General features: G+C 35.6%; 1 protein-coding gene and 1 long non-coding RNA gene across 4 annotated transcripts in view; one reads left to right on the top strand and one right to left on the bottom strand.

Moving 5' to 3' along the window:
• Window positions 1–21,417, top strand: part of LOC144304851 (uncharacterized) — a 131,356-nt gene that overhangs the window by 39,903 nt on the left and 70,036 nt on the right. The window contains exon 7 of one of the 2 annotated variants that reach the window (XR_013371841.1): window positions 3,564–3,953. The exons of the other annotated variant lie outside the window; for it this stretch is intronic. This is a non-coding gene — a long non-coding RNA (uncharacterized LOC144304851). Of the gene's footprint in view, window positions 1–3,563; window positions 3,954–21,417 lie in introns of those variants that run through there. 2 annotated transcript variants of the gene reach the window in all.
• Window positions 1–21,417, bottom strand: part of OLA1 (Obg like ATPase 1) — a 164,567-nt gene that overhangs the window by 117,763 nt on the left and 25,387 nt on the right. The window lies entirely within an intron of this gene.

Raw genomic sequence — 21,417 nt, 5'->3', positions numbered from 1 at the left:
TTGGCCCAGGGCGTGATCCTGGGGACCCGGGATCGAATCCCACGTCGGGTTCCCAGTGCATGGAGCCTGCTTCTCCCTCTGCCTATGTCTCTGCCTCTATCTCTCTCTCTCTCTCTCTCTCTCTCTCTCTCTCTCTCTGTGACTATCATAAATAAATAAAAAATTAAAAAAAAAAAAGAAAAGAAAAAGGAACCAAGATTCTATGGACACTTGGCTACTTCCAGACCTGGGTCAAGATGGAATAGGAAAGCCAGGAACATCCTTCGTATCATACCAGATAGCATAAAGCTATCAAAGATTACTAGTGTGATATCAACAGAGTTCAGGAGCCAGCTGAAGAGGCTCCCTTGGCCAAAGATGGTACAACTTGATTATCAGGAAGGATGATAACCACAATGAACTGAAACATAACAACTGTTTAAGTCTATGAATTAAAATGATCCAAAAGTATCATTATAGACCTCTATGGGATGCTAACAAACCAATTCATTATTGTGCCAACTTCATCCTAGGAAATCATCAATATAATCCCACCCATATGTCCAAGAGGGAGGAAAAAGCCTAAGTCAGAGGAATCCTTATTTGGTAAAAATAAAGTCCTATAACTTTTAAATACAGTTTTTTAAATTCCAGATAAAATACTGATAAATTTATGCTAAGTAACAGTAAGCACCTATCTTCTAAAGGAAGCTGCATTTCCCTTACCGTACATCAACTGTCTTCAAAGAAACCTACACATAAAATCTATCTTTAAAAAACAAACAAAATTACAACTTCACTGACTGAACAGTGATCTCTTTCCCTCTGAACTCCATCCCTCAACGTGTTTGTAAACATCAAAGTAATTACCATGACTACTTTAGGTTCAAAAAATATGATAGTTTTCTTGAAGTAATGAGGTTCAAAGGTAAAAGAGACTAAAGACTTAAGACATGGACTATGGATGTTATAGTCAATTAACTAAAAAATGCACACAATATATGAGAGATAGTTAAAAGAAAGGGTCTTAGATAAGAGTCCACATTCAATTCCCAGTACTGCCATTTAATAATTTGAGCTATTTAACCTCTCTAATTGTTTCTCTAGTATGTAAGATGAGAATAGCAGTGCCTACTTTATATAAATTTTATCATAGAGTAATTGAGGTCACAGATATAATAATAAAGACTTTAGATATTCCCTGTAACACATAAATCCTCAATAAATAAAGCTGCTGGTAATGGTACTAACTATTCATGTCATCTAAAGATCAAGAAAGGAGATGATGGGAAAATGGGAAAATGTTGGGCAAAACGGTTCCCTTCACCAACTGTCAAATGATATCATCAGTCCAATAAAGGTTAGCCAACATTCTGCCTTTAGCTGGTATGGGGCAGTTATCAGAAAGGAAATGGAAATATAATACATGAATGAGTGCCCATTTTCACAGACACCAGGTATAAGTACACTATCTGAAATAACATTGTTTCCTTTTTTAGACTTCCTAACAAAATATTATCCAAGTCATTTAGTGAAAAGACATAGTGACGTTTATAACATAATAATCCTGCTATGTAAATACTCAGTATAAACCTTCCATTTGCAAGTAAAATAGGCCAGTCTCCTAAAGCCTCTTAAATTAAATGAAGCAAACTTTTAAATTCTCATCCATGAATTACAATGTTAGCAAAGAAAGGCTGACAAAAAGAACAGAAAGGAATTATAACAAAGAAGGATTCAAATTCAAATTCAAATTATAGTCTTGTCTTGATTTACATCAACTTTAACTCAAGAGATTAACTACAAAACCCTACTGAGTATAGTAAACCAAGTACAAACCATCACCCAGGGCATTTAGGCTACTCCATTCTCTCTCAACAACTGTCTACCCTGGGGGCTTCTCCAGTTGTTGCCCTATGAAAGTCACCCCAGCTCTTCCCCCTTACTTTCCATGGGGTAAATAGTTACTCTGTAATCTTATTTCACTGATATATGTGTAGTATATTTCACCTAATATATATACTGTAATATTTATATTTACAGTTGGTTAAATAGAGTAATTTCTACAAAGAGCAAATGGAAGAAATCCTTTCAAAAATGTCTAACAAGAAATGAAATGTAAAAGAAGTGTATCTTTTGATTCATTAATTTCTTTCCAGTAAATACTTAAGGAAATAATACAATCTAGGCAAAAAGACACATGAGTAAAGTCACTCGCTAAAGAGTTATCATAGCCAAATAACTGAAAACACATTCCAATATTTAGGAAATGATAAACTGTAGATCACTGACATATTATCCTTTGTTAAACATTCTTATTAATGTTATTAATAATATATTAATGTATTATCAATATATTATTAATGTTATTGTCAGTATTTAGACCATAAAATAAGAAAAATATTTTATGATATAATATTAGTAAATACCTCTAGGATATAAATATAAGGTAGCAGTTAAAATATGGTAAAAATCCTGATTCTCCCACTCAGTAACTGTGATTTCTCACAAGTTATTTAAAGTCCCTGAGACACAGTTTCATTTCAAAAATGAGGTAATATGATCGAGCAGGAGAATCAAATGATATTACTATAAAGTACCTAGCCCCTAACTCAAATTCCCTTCCCTATTAGTCAAGTGATTCTTCACTATTACTGCAACCATGAGTTTATAAATAGCAGATCATATCTAAAACGGTACAATGGGGGCAGCCCCGGTGGCTTAGCGGTTTAGCGCTGCCTTCAGCCTGGGGCGAGATCCTGGAGACCAGGGATCCAGTCCCACATCAGGCTCCCTGCAGGGAGCCTGCTTCTCCCTCTCCTGTGTCTCTGCCTCTCTCCCTCCCTCTCTCTGTCTCATGAATAAATAAAATCTTTAAAAAAAAATAAAAATAAAAATAAAATAAAATGGTACAATGGTGGTAAGATTGTGGTTCTATATTTAAAATTACTACCTGTAGTACATTTCCTTAATGTTGCTTATATTTTCCTCAGTTCTTTAAAAGCGAGTCATCAACCCTTGGCCTGACTGTGACCCCTAATATAACTCTGTTTCAATGCTTTTAAAAATCATATTCTAATAATTTTAATTAAGAGTCCTTTCCCGAACATGTTACCTATAATACACAAATCAGAACTTAGCCTGTATATACCAACATGAAAACAAAACAAAACAAATTAGGAAAATGAATAGAATACATGCTATCCCCTACACATTCACACTAATGCTTTATTAAAATTTGAACAATAAATTTAGTTGAGGGAGAGAAGAGAACACTATTCCAAAAAAGTTACACATTAACGTATAATCCATACTTTTGATTCTATCCATCTGACAACCTGGCATGTGAGAGAAGACGACCTTCACAACTGGTCTGAACAGATGGTAGATATAGCTGTCCCTTTCATTTCAGGTATAAGGGAAAAGGAACAAAATCACTTTCCCCTGACCCAACTCCTTAATTATGTGAAATGTAAAATATCTCAAGGTCTGATGATACAATGGGAGCTTCTTAGGTCCTCTGGCAAGAATTGAGTCAGTCAAGTCCAGGTCAGTCAGATAATGCTCCTTCTTCCCTCCCACAGAGTAAACAAAGACATCAAAGTCAGAATTGCGGTGGAGGAGAAGATGGATCAGGAAGTAAACACCATGGACCTGGACAAATAAATTCCAAGCTCATGGCCAGTCTAGGAGTTCTGAGGAACACCATAATCTTACCAAAGAAGAAGAGAGAAAATCTCTGGTTATAAAAACCAGTACTGCAACACAGCATGTAGCCCTTAAAGGAAGCCCCCTACCTTTCCTTCAACTGCCCAAGTTGAGAAGTGGTACCACCAACACATAAAGTCAAAATTATAAGTTACTGATGTAGAAATACTGTATCTGGCATACAATGGGTGGTTTAAGGGCATCAATGTAAACTCTGCAGAGGACAAGTTATAAGGAAATTGAAGATTCACTGTAGTAAAACACAAGGGCTCATCTGATTTCATTCATGCAAGTATAACAATGAATGCACTAGTTTCAAAACCAAATCAGTCTCAATACTTACATTTTTATCTTAACATAATGACAGTGTTCTGACAACTAAGAAAAATGTGGTTCAAAATTTGATGCTTAACGATCAAGAGATTCTCCAGGACCTTAAAAGCTGCCCTCACATCCTGAGTAATTTCAACTCATTAGTGAGAGAGGAGTTTTTAAAAGAATCCATGTAGCTGTCTATTTTGAGCAGAAAAGGATGGGAAACAAGACCTCTAAAGCATATCAGAAAAGACATTGAAGAAAAAAATGAGAATGCCTCAAGCACCTAAAGTAGATAGAAGACCACCATGAGTATGATATGTTCAAGCAATTAAACTGTAAATAGCTAGTAGAGTAAATAGTAGCTTCATACAATATTACAATGCAAAGCAGAAGGAATGGTTTCCTACTGCTACAATATTTTCCACAGTAAACAGAAGTTGGTTATTAGAATGCATTGTGTATGTAGATGAGAACCACTGCATAATTACTTAACCCATTGAATCTGTACCAAAGAAACAAAGAAAACATATGTCTTTTGGTCAGATTGTTTACTGCAATCCAATACTAGATTAATTTAATAAATACTGCCGAAAAAGAAAATTACAGGACCCAAAGAAAAAAAACTCCATTATTTTAGGATACAATCAAAGACCATTTTATATTGGCAATTTGTGTCTAGGCAAAAATGTGTGACTCATTTTAAACTTTTAAATGATATGCTTATGGGGGGGAGGGGAGGTGGGATCTTGAAAACAGTAATTTATGTTCATGGTAATTAAAGGTGATTTACAAAACATATAAACACCTAACTTAACCTAAAAGGGGAAGACAATTAAATGAAGGCATTTTTACCTTCTCATTTAGCAGTTCAGTAAAGTTGTAGTGCCTTGAGGGCTACAATTCCATATAAACTAGAAAGACAACTTCAAGCCTATTTCTTCCATCAGCGCTACATTCATCTCTTTTTTAGCAACAAAACTAACGGATCTCTTTGGAATCTTATTGGTAGAGCTCTAGCTAAGCAATTTAGATGTAAGAAAGTCAAAGAGATACAGAGGGACAGTAATATAAAACAGAAAGAAGACACATCTGTCATTAATAACAAAGGAGAAAGGATAAGGGCTTTTATTTTCCCTAACCAAAAATTCTAACCATCTGCACAGAAATTGTTTACATGAATCAACCTTAGTTCTACCTCTGTAAGAACTTGTCTGTCCAGTTTAAGAGGGGTGAAGGCCAAGAGGGAAGTGAAATCAGTCAAGGGCTCAAAATTATACTGGGGGAAAGCAGGGAGATAGGAGTATTTTCTAAGAATTATAGAACAGCAGAAAGCTTTTAAAATAAAAAGAAATGACATCAAAAACAGAATAATTATCAGTTATTACAAAAACTTAAAATGCTCTACGTACCAAAGAAAACTCTTTTTAAGGGAAATAAACATTGAAAAGTAAATTCAAATAGAAACTATACTCCTTCATATAATCAGGAAAAGAAAATAAGCATACATCCTTCCTTTAGCTTTAAAAAAAAAAGGCAATTACTTCTAGAGATGAGAACAAGGGACAAACATGAAATTTTATTGTGAATACTTATTTTCTATCTTGTTTATAATAAGCAAGTGATTTTGAGTTTTTAAAATATAATGAATACATTTTTTTAAGTAACAGCATCTGTTTGGTCATTTAAAATCAAAAGGTAGGGATCCCTGGGTGGCGCAGCGGTTTAGCCCCTGCCTTTGGCCCAGGGCGCAATCCTGGAGACCCGGGATCGAATCCCACGTCGGGCTCCCGGTGCATGGAGCCTGCTTCTCCCTCTGCCTGTGTCTCTGCCTCTCTCTCTCTCTCTCTGTGTGTGTGTGTGTGACTATCATAAATAAATAAAAATTTAAAAAAATAAAAAATAAAATAAAAAATAAAATAAAAAGGTAGAGAGCAATCTGGTAAAACCAAAACTGTCTACTCATAAAGTGTGAGGGGCAAGGGTATAAACACCTTGTTAAATTACAATTTTATATGTACTATGGAATGAAACTCATTTTTACTAAAGCACAAATTTTTGTCCCTAAATTACATATAATTGAATCTAATATAAGGGAACACCTTCTGATATCACGAAGGTAGCTATTGATTATATCTCTACAGTGGGGTGGTGTGACTAGCAAGGGTTTCTCTCCACTCTGACAGATTAACAAAGGAATTCTGTCTTTGTTTTGTTTTTTTTTTTAAGATTATATTTATTTATTCATTGAGAGACACATTGAGAGATGCAGAAACAGGCAAAGGGAGAAGCAGGCTCCATGCAGGGAGCCCGATGCAAGACTCAATCCCAGGACCCCAGGATCACATACGACCTGAGTCAAAGGCAGATGCTCAACCACTGAGTCACGGAGGCATCCCAGGAATTCTGTTTAGGTGACTCTACACTGTACATACTAAAACAACTAATATAAAGATAGTAACGTTGCTAAGATCTATTTGAAAGGCTGTTTCTTTCCCTATCATCCTTCTTATTCTTAGGAGGGGAAAAGCCAGATGAAATGAAATACTGAATTCTCAATAAGTTCCCTCAATCTTTCAAATCCAACTTAGTTTGTTATTAGGACAAAGAGTCCTAATAACTGTCCTGCCTTTCCCTATAGCCTTCTCTCCCCTTCTCAACACTGTAGACAGACAGACAGATATATACAGACACACACACTCAGTATGCTACATCCTACATTTGCTCCATTCAAATTTCTTAGAAATGCAAGTATCACTTTATGGCAGAAGAGACCACACAAGTATAATGCTATGAGAATAATCAAGGTAATAACTTCTTTAACAAAAGAATCTACTAATCTAGTTGTCTGCAAGTAAATTCCTTAAGTAGATCATCCTGGCAGAACCATATGGATTAGCCCAGGTTAAAAAAAAATCAAACATTTTACAGAGATAAAATAGATCCCTGACAACTCCTGAATCACAACATTCTAGGCCAAAGCCATCTTCTCGTTTTTTTAGTGAATGTTTATTTTATCTTAGAGAAGGAGAGAGAGAGAGAGAAAGCAGTGGGAAAGGCAGAAGGAAAGGGAAAGAATCCCCAAGCAGACTCCAGACTGAGTGCAGAGCCTGACATGAGGCTCGATCCCAGGACCCTAAGACCATGCATGACCTGAGCTGAAACCAAGAGTCAGATGCTTAATGGACCCAATGAGCCACCCAGGCGCTCCTTCTCATTATTTTAATACAGAACGCTAAAGGATTTTATTTGAATCATCTGTGAATGCCTTATATTGGTATTTAAATTAGAAAATTCCTCAAGTTTTAAAAATCAGCATAATACATGTCCACTTTAAAAAAAAAAAAAAAAAGCCAAGGGTCTAAAGTAAAATAGTCAGCCATCTCTCCCTCTATCCAGTTCTATTCTTCAAAAATCTATACAATTTCATGTATCTTCTTCTAATTCCCTGTAGTGTAGTGTGTAGAACTGAGATGTCCAATACTGCACCCGCTAACCACATGTGGCTCTTAATTACTTGAAATGTGGCTAGTCCAGATGGAGATGTCTCTGAGTATAAATCACACATCAGATTTCAAAGACAACATCAAAAATATATCAATAATTTTTCATACTGACCTCATATTAAAATAATACTTTTGATACATTATATTACTAAAAATAACATCACTTTTTTTTTTTTTTTTTTACTTTTTCTTATGTGGCTATCAGAAAATGTTAAATTAGGGATCCCTGGGTGGCTCAGCAGTTTGGCGCCTGCCTTTGGCCCAGGGCGCAATCCTGGAGTCCCGGGATTGAGTCCCACGTCGGGCATGGAGCCTGCTTCTCCCTCTCTGCCTCTCTCTCTCTCTCTCATAAATAAATAAATGTTTAAAAAAAATGTTAAATTACATATATAGCCACATTTATAGCTAACAATTTATTTCTGCTGGTCAGCACGGTGCAAAGGCCAATAACGCAGATTTTAGAGTCAGACTTGCCTTACTGAATATAACTACCGAATATATCTTCTACCAGCTGTTAACAAATTTCCTAACCTCTGTACCCATTTCTGACTTGTTCTGAGAATCAAATGAAATTATTCACATAAAGCACTTAGCACACAGCCTGGCACATAGTAAATGCTCAATAAATATTTGATAGCAACAAAAGAACAAAAACTGTAACCTAATTCTTTTAAAGTCACTACATAGCACCTGTCTCTTTGGGCACTACACATTATGCAGAGCAAGTATTTTCTGGAAAACAATGTACACCGACCATTTGAATCCCGTCTCTCACACACAAATATGTGGATCTTAAACATGTTTAATATATAGATTCTAAACATTCATATTTAAAAATGTATGAAAGCAGTGTGGTATGGTGAAAAACTGGAAAGAAAAAGAACTTTAAAGAATAAAGACGTGCTCTATGTCCAGTTTACTAGCTATATACCCTAGGAAAACAATGTAACCTTTCACTCTCAATATTCTCATCTATACAACTGGGATAGTACCAATCCTGCAGAACTGTTAAGTTTAAATGGAATAATAAATTAGAAATAATCTACCACAGTACTTAACATATACCAGATACTTAATTTCTCTTCTCCTGGAAATTAAAATAAAATGCCAACAATTCAGACACATGCTAATAGCATTAATATTCACTTGCTTGCTGTATCACAACTGCCCAAGCCTGTTCCTACTCTGAAGCATCTAGATTCCCTATATTTTATCCCTTGTATGAATTGGAGTTACAAACCTGTACCACTGTATAACAGCATAGGTAAATACTCCAGAAAAAAATAAATACTTCAGGAAAAAAAATAATCTAACTCTATGGCCTCTGTTTTTATCCAGAGTCATAAAGAGGGGTAGGAGATTGCTTCCAGATTACTGCCTTTTGTGCAAACTAAGAGAAAACATTGCACATTGGCTGTGCTGCAAGTTTCTTTTTACAAAGATGCAATAAACGTCAATTTAGAACTAGGAAACGTATCTATTCTGATATATACCAGATGCATATGAAATTAGACAACCTATAATTTTTTCTCTTTGCTTCGGCTGCCACGATGCTCCGTGGTAAGATGTATTCACAATGTCAGTACATTATTCAGCATGGGTTATATGTTAACACGTACTTAGGCTCCTGACCATCCATTCACCCTATTCCCTTTAATTCTCATTCTTCATTAATGATTTTCATCACTTTCCTGTTGTTTTAGTGTATTTGTCTTATATTGTAAGACAGTTAAAACTCCTTTTATAGGGATCCCTGGGTGGCGCAGCGGTTTAGCGCCTGCCTTTGGCCCAGGGCGCGATCCTGGAGACCCGGGATCGAATCCCACGTCGGGCTCCCGGTGCATGGAGCCTGCTTCTCCCTCTGCCTGTGTCTCTGCCTCTCTCTCTCACTGTGTGCCTATCATAAATAAATAAAAAAATTTAAAAAAAAAAAAAAAACTCCTTTTATAAGTCAGCAGAACAAAATAATAAATAGAACTGAAGTTCACACAAAGGGTTCAGAATAAACCCACATGCAGAAAATGTGAATAAGCAACTGGAGAAGAAAACTCAGGAAGGAACAGGACACTATATCCCACGCTTCCACCGTTACCACCAACATGACACATATACAAGCACACACACACATAACAATTTAGCTGAAAATCAACAAATGTATTTGAAGCCTTATTTTCTACAACTATAAATGATTAAATACTTTATAATTAACATTTCTATAAATTTGAACCTCCTGTATGTTTCTAAATTGGAAACAAAACTGTCCCATAGCTCAGAAAGCAGAATTCTTCTTTCTAGTCTATAAGCTCGTATCTCTAAGTACCTGTTGAGAAACTTTAAGAAGTTATATCTATAAATATCTTAACAGTAGGTGCAGTCATACTGCCAAAGGTGCTGTCCTTCAGATAACACACAAACGCCTTAGCTTCCTGTTGAACTATCACTTCAAAATGCCAGCTTAAAAAAAAGCTAAGGATTCAGTGAAATCAATAGCCTCGTCATGTTCAAAGCTTTAAACACCTAATGATAGGAAGTTATATTGCTTCTAAAAATTGATAAAAAAAAAAAAAGTCACACTGGCTCACTAAACCCTAGTGAAAAATTAATCATCTCCCGAATAAAACATCTGTTATCAGAAATTGCTGTATGTATGATTTTAAAAAAATATTTCTTTATCATAAGATGGTTGCTGTTTCACTATTCTATACTAAATCTTTGGCAAATGGTCTTCAGGAGAACTCTGTTTATAGGATATGTAAGAAAACCCTATCATTAAGTCCCATCCCTTCTTCACAAAGTCTTTTTTTTTTCTTTAAGATTTTATTTATTTATTCATGAGAGACACAGAGAGAGAGGCAGAGACATAGGCAGAGGGAGAAGCAGGCTCCCTGAGGGGAGTCCGATGCGGGACTCGATCCCAGGATCACGACCTGAACCAAAGGCAGACACTCAACCACTGAGCCATGCAGGTGTCCCAACCAGTAACTAATTTTTAAGGTAACATTTTGAAAAGTACATCCTAAACACCATACATTTGAATTTCTGCTCCAAAATAAATGAAGGCTTAGGCTTTTGTTTGTTCTTAATTTTATAAAGCTCCTTCAGGGCTTGGTTTAGTCAGTAGAGTATTCAACTCTCTTGATCTCAGGGTCATGAGTTCATACCTCACTTTGAGCACAGAGCTTTCTTATAAATACATACATACTAATAAAATAAAATAATTTAAAAACTCCTTTGGCTTATATAAATAACTAGCCTATTAAGGAAATGTGGATAATGAGCTTCAAAAAAAACTTAAAAATAAATAGTATTTATCTTTTTACAATAGATACTCATAACAAAATCTACCAAAACAGTGATATACACTAAGTATAATAGATACCTGTTCTATTTTCAAAAAGTTAATCCATTAAATAATTTTTAGAATGTTAATTTCCAGTGTTTCTTCAAACACCAGAAACTATAATTTTTCTTTTGTAGTGGTAAGGTCCAGTAAAAATTAAAAAAAATAAAATAAAAAGTTAAAAAAAAAAGAATATTCACAGAGAATTCATAAAGATTTTGGGTTTTTTTTTTTAAGATTTTATTTATTTATTCATGAGAACACACAGAGAGGAGAGAGAAGAGAGGCAGAGACACAGGCAGAGGGAGAAGCAGGTGCCATGCAGGGAGCCTGACATGGGACTCGATCCCAGGTCTCCAGGATCATGCCCTGGGCTGAAGGCGGCCCTAAAACGCTGAGCCACCTGGGCTGCCCAAGAATTTCTGTTTTACAATTAATATTACATCATTAGCAATGGACATAACCAAAACTATTCACAGTTGTTTACCCAAAATGGATGCCAATTATGAGAAAAATATGGACACATTCCCACTTTTTTTTTTAAATTTAAATTCAATTTAGTTAACATATAGTTTCAGGGATACAATTTAATGATTCATCAGTTGCATATAACATCCAGTGCTCATTACATCAAGCGTTCTCCTTAACGTCCATCACCCAGTTACCCTATTACCCTACCCATTTCCCCTCCAGTGACCCACAGTTTGTTTTCTAGAGTTAAGAGTCTCTTACGGTTTGCCTCCCTCTCTGTTTTCATCTTTATTTTTCTTCCCTTATGTTCATCTTTTTGTTTCTTAAATTCCATATGTGAGTGAAATCATATGGTATTTGTCTTTCTCTGATTAGCTTATTTTACTTAACATAGTACCCTCTAGTTCTATCTACATCATTGTAAATGGCAAGATTTCATTCTTTGACGGCTGAGTAATATTGTGTGTGTGTGTGTGTGTGTGTGTGTGTGTGTGTGTGTACACCCCACATCTTTATCCATTCATCTGTTGATGCATATCTGGGCTTTTCCCACAATTTGGCTAATGTGGACATTGCTGCTATAAACACTGGGGTGCATGTGCTCCTTTGAATCACTATGTTTGTATCCTTTGGATAAATACTTAGTAGTGCAACTGCTGGATCATAGGGTAGTTCTATTTTTAACTTTTTGAGGAACCTCCATATGTTTTGGCTGTACCAGCTTACATTCCCACCAACAGTGTAAGAGGATTTTGGTTTCCCTTTCTCTGCCTCCTCGCCAACACCTGCTGTGGTTAATTTTAGCCATTCTGACAGCTGTCAGGTGGTATGTCATCATGGTTTGATTTGTATTTCCCCGATGATGAGTAATGTTGAGTATCTTTTCATGTGTCTGTTAAACGTCTGGATGTCTTCTTTGGAAGAATGTCCACACTCAGTGTGGAGTCTTCTCCAGATTCTTTCTCCTTTCCCCTCTGCCTCTCTCTCTCTCTCTCACTTCCTCCCTCCCTCCCTCCCTTCTTTGGAAAATGTCTGTTCATGTTTTCTGCCCGTTTCTTGACTAGACTACTTATTTTGGGAATGCTGAATTTGATTAAACTTTATATATTTTGGATACTAACCCTTTATCTGTCATTTGCAAATATCTTCTCCATATCATAGATTGTCTTTTAGTTTTGTTGATTGTTTCCTTTGCTGTGCAAAGCTTTTTATTTTGATGAAGTCCCAACAGTTCATTTTTGTTTTTGTTTCCCTTGCCTCTTGAGACATGTCTAGCAAGAAGTTGCTGCAGCCAAGATTAAAGGTTGCTGCCTATGTTCTCCTCTAAGATTTTCATGGATTCCTTCTCACATTTAGGTCTTTCATTCATTTTGAGTCAAATTTTGTGTATGGTATGAAAAAGTGATCCAGTTTCATTCTTCTACATTTGACTGTACAATGTGCCCAACACCATTTGTTGAAGAGACTGTCTTTTTTCCCTTGGCTATTCTTTCCTGCTTTGTCAAAGATTAGCTGGCCATAGAATTGAGGGTCCATTTCTGGGTTCTCTATTCTGAAAATTCCCACTTTTTAAAAAGCTTTTCTCTTTTTAAAATCATACAAAGTGGATAGCTGGGTGGCTCAGTCAGTTAAGCATCTGCTTTCTGTTCAGGTCATGATCCCAGGATCCTGGGAATGAGTCCCACATCAGGCTCCCTGCTCATGGAGAGCCTGCTTTTCCCTCTCTGCCTGCCACTCCCCCTGTTTGTGCAATCTCTCTCTGCCACATAAATAAATAAAATCTGTAAAAAATAATAATAAAACAAAATCATACAAACCATTAAAATATGTTCTGTATAGTTCAAAAAACCTGAAAAAACAGTCAGCTAAAAAATAACACAACTTATCAACTATATATCAGTAAAAAGCAAAGAAAGAAAGGCAGGTAGACAGACACACAAAGCTAATCAAAGAAAAAGTTTCTGCATAATTTCAAACATTCAAGATACTTTGGGGGTGGAGGAGCAATTAGGTAGGAGAACAATTATTTAGAACATAACCAACATTCAAAAACAGTTTGATACTCAGACCAAAGAAAAGAATATATATCTCAAAAGTATCCAATTGCCTGTAGATTCTCAAGAATCGAATCAACTTTATAGTGGGACTTTTAAAGTATCCTACCACAGTGAACCTACCAATTGCCTGTAGATTTTTAAGTGCTGCTAGCAGCATCATTTCAGGCTGACCTGAATTCAAATCACAGCTCTGGTACTCATTAGTTATGTAAATTATGGCCTAATCTCCTAGTCTCTTTATGCCTCAGTTTTCTCATCTTTAAATCAGGCATATTTGGGGAAACTGGGTGGTTGAGCGGCTGCCTTTGGCTCAGGTCCTGACCCCAGGGTCCTGAGATGGAGTTTCACATCAGGCTCCCTGCAGAGAGCCTGCTTCTCCCTCTGCCTAGGACTCTGCCTCTCTCTCTGTCTCTCATGAATAAATATATAAAATCTTAAATTAAAAAAAAAAGAGGTATATTCCCTTCCCTGCAGGACTGTTATGAACAAAGTACACATCATATTAAGCCACACAGTCAACTGTTACATGTAAGCTCCATACAACTTCCAAAAAGAAGAGTATTTATTAATCTAAAAGATTAATAAAACTTGCTACAGATACTGCCAGGACCCTGGCTACTGATCATTTGTCAACTTATTCCCTTCACAAATCAAAATGAAAATACCAGAAGAAAGAATGTGTGAGAGTAAATTTGAAGTCATTCTTTCTCCTTTCTGAAATACGTTTTGTTATTTTTGTTACTAAAAGTGTTAAGAGTCTGCAACATGTATACCTGGAATCCAAGTCACACAAATCTGTTTGTAACCTAAATAAAGTCATCCCATACCCTTTAGGAATTTACAAAATAGGTAATTTTCCACTGCCTTTTTTTAAAAATATAATTTGGGTATCATTTAAAACTGCTTGACCTAGAACTCATAAACTTCGAAGCAACTTCTCTGGAATTTAGACAAGTGTTTCTCAAAATGAGTTCACAGACAAAAAGATTCAGAGCTCAAAGACTAACAAAAATTCCTGTGATTAAATAAAAAAGACTTCTTTATTTGCACTGATAATAATAAAGACTTCTTTATTTGCACTGATAATTCTCAACATATATTAATGGACTAATCCAACACAGAACAGGAACTTTGTAACCACAACTGAATTTACTTTTTTTAATGCAAATTCACATTGGTTTATTTTTGTTTTAAGAGACACAGAGAGGGAGGCAAAGACACAGGCAGAGGGAGAAGCAGGTTCCTGCGGGGAGCCTAATGTGGGACTTGATCCCAGGACCCCAGGACCACAACCTGAGCCAAAGGCAGACACTCAACCACTGAGCCACCCAGGTGCCCCCAGGACGGAGTTTAAAATCTGATTTCTAACTGTTACTAGCCATGTAATTTTGGGCAAGTACTATAACTCCTCCACTCTTTGGATTCCTCATTTACAAAATCAGGACAATAACGGTACCTATTCTTATTGAGGTATTAAGAAGAGTAACTGAGTTAATATTTGTACAAGGCATAGAATACTATATATTGTTAAAATAAAAGTGCTTAGGGCAGCCCAGGTGGCTCAGCGGTTTAGCGCCGCCTTCAGCCCAGGGTGTGATCCTGGAGACCCGGGATGGAGTCCCCCGTCCCACGTCGGCTCCCTGCATGCAGCCTGCTTCTCCCTCTGCCTGTGTCTCTGCCTCTCTCTCCGTGTCTCTCATGAATAAATAAATAAACAAATCTTTTTTTTTTTAAAAAAGTGCTTAGACTTTAGTTTGAGTTAGCATTTCTCAAATTGTGATCGACAACAAAATCTGTGGTACTTTTTCTCCTAATTTCAATTATGACTCTTTATCCTTTCATGGAAGGATATTATATATAAAATACATAAAAACATATGAGGTAAGGTCTCTGTGTTGAAGGTAATTAGCCTCTGATATTTCTCACAGAAAGTTAATCCTCTGTGATGTCATAAAAATAATTAAAAAATACTAAAAAGTACAATTCAAGTATTTTTCTAGGAAAACCAAATAATTCAACTGAAATTCCATTTTTGTGGCATTCTTTGTCTCACTATTGAATGTTCATTCAGGTAACACAATTACAGAGAATTTTTTTAAAAAAAGGAAATCCTTCAAAGTTAGCTATTTGTTTTAATGGCTTGAAAAACATAGGCCATGCAAAGAGGCAGAAACCTAAAAACACATGTAAATTTTGAGTTATGTTTAACTCAACATATATCTAACATTCTGGAAATTCCAGCACAATAAACAGCACCTTATTTTCAGGCATAAAATGAGAGCGAGGTATTTTGGACACACAACTTTGCTTACTGAAATTAAGAACTTCAAGCCCTCATCAATTCCACTCTCCTATACTCCAGAGAGGACAGACAGTGGCACAAGAACAGCCTACCAAACTGTGTTCCCATTCCCCTACCTACAATCCATAGCACTCACTCCCTGAGCTGCTGAAACTATACCTGGCAGAAATTTCTTTCCTAAAAAAAAAAAAGAAAGAAAGAAATGTCTTTCCTACCTGCAAGAAAACATTCAAAATGGATATTATGTCTTATACATATTCAACTACTTGGGCAATGAAGAAGTAATTGAAAAGACAATAAAGGGCTTTCATAAAGAAATCTAGTTAAAATTTGCCTAAATTTGTCAACAAATCTTTGCAATAGCTATTCTCTCTTAAAGTTTACTTTAAAATCCTCTACATGATTCATCTCATTTGTTAAAATGTCACTTATTTGAAAAATTACTTATACTAATGTGTCATCCTAATGTGCTATGTTTTGGTTCCCTCAGCTGGTATTTTATGCATTAAATTTGTAAAAATTGTATTCTTTTTTTTATTACAAATATTGTGGGGTTTTTTAAGATTTTATTTACTCATGAGAAACAGAGACAGAGAGGTAGAGACACAGGCTGAGGGAGAAGCAGGCTCCATGCAGGGAGCCCGACATGGGACTCGATCCTAGGTCTCCAGGATCACGCCCTGGGCCGAGGGCAGCGCTAAACCACTGAGCACCCAGGCTGCCCTAAAAGCTTTATTCTTATCTTACATTGAATCCTTCCCTCTCCATCTCACGTTTTCAGAGAAAACTAACTCTTCAAGTTACTCTTAATTCTATTAAAAACTCTGTTTAAAAAGGTTTTGCTTTCATCAGCATGTATTAATAACACTTTTCAAGAGCTTTTTTTTTTACGTTATAAAATACTTGATCATAAACTTAACCCAAGCAGAGTTTATATTACATTTAACAAACAAAAGTACATTTATTTTCCCCATCAATAGAGCTGACGTATGATTTTATAGTCCACTACTTTTAAGTATTAATATGATTCAAAGACCCAGTATCTTGTTTAGTGAAATAGGTAACCAAATTGAGAAAGGGGCATTCTAAATAAATGCAAGACAGATAAGAAATCTAATGGCAGTGAATCCATCAAAATCCTTTACTGATTTTCTACTTGATAAAATCATCAAACCCTATGTATTTCATTCAGCAATACAAATGATTGGAAACAAAATATTCTACCTAGATAGGTACTTACAAAAGCATGCAAACATTGTAATCTAACCCAAGTCCCCAAACTCCTACTCCATGGAGTTCTGGCACAGGCTTCAAGAGTAAAAGCTACCTTTACAAGGGAATATTATTCAGCCATAAAAGTGAATGAAATCTTGCCTTCTGCCACAACACAGATGGAGATATGAGTATAATGCTAAGCGAAATAAGAGAAAGACAAATACCATATGATTTCACTCATATGTGGGATTAAAGAGACAAACCAAGAAAGAGTCTCTTAAGGATACAGTACAAACTGATGGCTACCAGAGGAGAGGTGGGTGGGAGGATGGGTGAAATATATGATGTGGATTAAGGAGGGCACTTAGGATGAGCACTTGTTATGCTATACAAAGTTAGTTTAATCAAAGGGATTGACATCTTTCAATTATGTGACTTGAGCAAACTGTTTTATCTTTCTAAGCTTTGGTTTTCCCATTTTCAAAAGATGACAATAAGGTATATACATCTCCTGGGATCTTTGATGATCATGACTTAACAATTTAAAAAGCACTAAATAAACAAAGACCTATACGGTTATTCATTATTATTATAAGTCAGACCTAGTTGGGGCACCTGGGTGGCACAGCCGGTTAAGCATCTAGCTATTGGTTTCAGCTCAAGTCATGATCTTAGGGTCCTGAGATAGAGCCCCAAGTCAGGCTCCATGCTCAGCATGGAGTCTGCTTAAGACTCCCTCCCCAGGGCACCTCGGTGGCTCGGTCAGTTAAGCATCTGCCTTAGGCTCAGGTCACGATTTCAGGGTCCTGGGATCAAGCCTCACATTGGGCTCCTTACTCAGCAGAGAGTCTTCTGCTTCTCCCTCTCCCTCTGTGCATGCATGCTCACTCTCTCTCTCTCTTGGTCTGTCTCTCTCTCATGAATGTGCTTTTTCAAAAAAATAAATAAATCTTTTTAAAAAGAGGCTCTCACTCCCCTAAGATAAATAAAATATTTAAAAGAAACTTTAAAAAAATAAGTTGGACCTAGTTGTTTGGTCAGATAGGCCTTTTGGTAGGTCTGGAGTACACCATAACCTATAATCCTGCTTCTCAAATTGGGAACTGCATACTGCTGGAAGTACAAAGGAAAGTAAACCATGAAATGCTAAAACTTTTCCTTGGACGTCAAGTGTCTGGAGCTACACTGTGTACCCAAGGCCCCCATGTTCCTCATCCTTTGCAGTTAGAGCTCGTAGGTAGAAAAGATTGGCAAACACAGGATTCTTTACATTTTCATAACATTTTGTATTTCTGAGCACTTTATGTTTTAGAGATAGGCAGTTTTGCCCATTAGTTCAGGACTCAGTCTGGTTTAAGACAAAATTTTAAGAATGTTTACAAAGCAAACTTCGAAAGAAAAAAGGGGTAGTATTTCCCAAAACACCAAGACTGAAGGAAACACTGTGTTATTTAGAAAACACTTAAAAGATCCATTAAAAAATAGGAAGAAAACTGAAACAGTATAAAACAGAAAACCAATCGCCTCTGGATTAACTTCAGTTTCTTCTAGGTTCCTGAAACATGTCTAATGGTAGGCCCAACGGATATGCTAATAACACCATTAGCTTTCACCTGTAAACATCTTTCCAAAATGAAACAAAACAATACACAATGCTATTATTTCACTGATACAAAACCCAAAAAGACAAAACTCAAGTGATGGAGAACAGATCAATAGTTGTTAGGTTTCAGAGTGGCAATGTGACTACAAAGGGATAGCATAAAATACTTTTTAGGGTGAAGTGTTCTGCACCATGTGTGCTGATGGTTACACAAATCTACACATATGCTAAAATTTATAGAACTGTATATCAATATAAGTCAGTTTTACTATATGATAATTTAAAAAACAAAATATATATATTCCTAAACCTAAACTTTATAAATGAAATATTTTTTAAATGTTTTACCCAACAAACTTGTCCAAAAATATTAATAGTTTGGAATTTTTAAAGTATTCTCCAGCTGCAAAGATTCTGTACTTATCAGATTAGTGTATGAAAGAGACAAATAATTTCACTTTAATGCACCAAAATCCAAGTTTCTTCACAAAATCCCAGCACTCACAAAATGTCAGGTTTAATTCTAGTTTGTGAATCAGTACAAATAGTGCACCAATCTACTAATTATTATCTAGAAATAGGACATCATCTCCAATGCTTGTACTACTGAAACAACCAGAGTAACAGAGTTCAATTAAACTCCTAGAAGGAACCCCCCCGCAAAAAAAAAAAAAAAAAACTCCTAGAAGGAAAGGTGACCCAGGTTTTAATTTTCCACATCCTTTTTCTTTCTTGTGTTGCTGAAATTAATATTTAATAAACTATGCATAAAGTGTACAATTTGATATTATATACTGTATATGTATGTAATACTGTATGTATATATGTATGTATATCCATATACAGTATGTATATACCTGGAATACCATCACCATAATCAAGATTATGAACATATCCATCACTCCAAGTTTAATCCTGCCCCTTCCAACTTCCCCTCATTCCCTAGACCCCAGGAAATCAGTGATGTGCCTTCTGATATAATAGTTTATATTTTCTAGAATCTTATATAAATGGAATCATATAGTTTATGCTCTTTTTCTAGATTGGCTTCTAACTTAGCATAATTATTTTGAGATTAATCCATGTTACTATGCACAGAAAAAAAATGTTAACATTACATCTACCTCCTATATAAAATTAGTTTGTATTTGCAACAAACTGGCTTACATACTAAAGGAGTATCTTCAATAAGCTACATAAGAAGTTTCACATAATGAACAAATTATTAGATCATTCCTTAATGTTCTTTTGAAAGGGCTTAAGCATTTTTTAAAGTTTTCTAAACATTTAAAATAGCAAGAAAAATAAGTCACCCTGCAACAAGACTGATTTTGTTTTCAAGTTAATTTTAATAAGAGATTCACTTATACTATTAAAAATACTTCCCACAAAGTTTTGTTTATAAAATTCACCATAATAAAAAGGTTAGCTCTCATACTTCCCATTATGCAAAGTCTGGCAATTTTTGTATTTCTGTGTGTCCCAGTAAGACTTATTCTTGCTTCAGCAACCCATTTACTCTAAATAATCAATCTCTTTCTTTCCTCCTTCCCCAACATATTATTCCCACTCGATCTTTACCTCTCAGGAACTTGGTGTTCCTCAAGTCAACACCACACACTCACACACACATGCTCTCTTCTTTGCGCACAATTGAAGAATGGCATCCTGTGTTTATACGACCATGTATTCAATGTCTGTCTCCTCCACTGGTTTGTAAGCTCTATAAGGGCAAGAGTCATACTTGTTTTTACTTACCATTACGTCCCTCAGCATCTAGCACACTTGAAAGAGGTGCTCCATAAATAATATGTCAAATGAGTAAGACAGAATGAACTAAAGACTTAAAGCCAAAGCAAACCTATTTATATTTAAGACTTAAAGCCAATAGCAAACCTATTTATATTTAAAACAAGAATAAATTTTTGATGACATAAATAAATATATATATATATATATATATATATATATTTACATATGTCTAATAACCAACAGAAGTAACAAGGTGAGGGAGAAGTTAATTTTTAAAAATTTAATGGAGGGGATCCCTGGGTGGCTCAGTGGTTTGGCACCTGCCATTGGCCTGCGGCGCGATCCTGGAGTCCCGGGATCGAGTCCCATGTCTGGCTCCCGGCATGGAGCCTGCTTCTCCCTCCTCCTGTGTCTCTGCCTCTCTCTCTCTCTCTCTCTCTCTCTCATAAATAAATAAATAAATATTTAAAAATAATATTAAATAAATAAATAAAATTTAATGGAGAGAAACACAGCATTAACAAGTTAAAATTCAAAATAAACCACAACTTCCTATTCATTTTTTCTCCCTCCTAACATTCAGATGTTCTAATAGAAAGCTTAGAAGTGCCCTAAGCATTAATACGTACATCATCACTGTACTGTCCCTTTCCTTAGTAGTTTTGTTTTTTTTAAGTCATTTCCACGCCCAATGTGGGTCTCAACCTCTCAACCTCAAAACTGAGTAGCATGCTCTGCCAACTGAGTCAGCCAGATATCCTATCCATTTCCTTAATAGTTTTAAAACAACTGCCTAAAACAAAAATAGAAAAGCTAAAAAAATATAAACATAAAAAATGGATTTTTTTCACTAAAATAAGAAATAATGAATTTAACAATTAAGACAAGTTTCAAACGTAGTGATAGGCAAGTAAGTAAACAACTCCCCAGTAAGTTTAAAAAAAAAAAAAGTCCAAATCCAACAATGTAATTACATTTATTAATATAATTATTCAATATATATTTCCACCACTAGACTAGAAGCTTGATAAAACCAGAGTATGTTAGACTCTGCTACCCGTTATCAATTTTCAGCACCTAGAACACAAAGTATTTACAACTTAATTAATAAACAAGTCAACTGCATTTCTGGTGACTTTAAGATATTTGAAGAAAATAATGTTTAAATA

The sequence above is a fragment of the Canis aureus genome, chromosome 34, assembly GCF_053574225.1.
Source record: "Canis aureus isolate CA01 chromosome 34, VMU_Caureus_v.1.0, whole genome shotgun sequence".
Taxonomy (NCBI): domain Eukaryota; kingdom Metazoa; phylum Chordata; class Mammalia; order Carnivora; family Canidae; genus Canis; species Canis aureus.
Note: the sequence above shows the minus strand (reverse complement) of the source record. Positions and strands in the feature narration are given on the sequence as shown.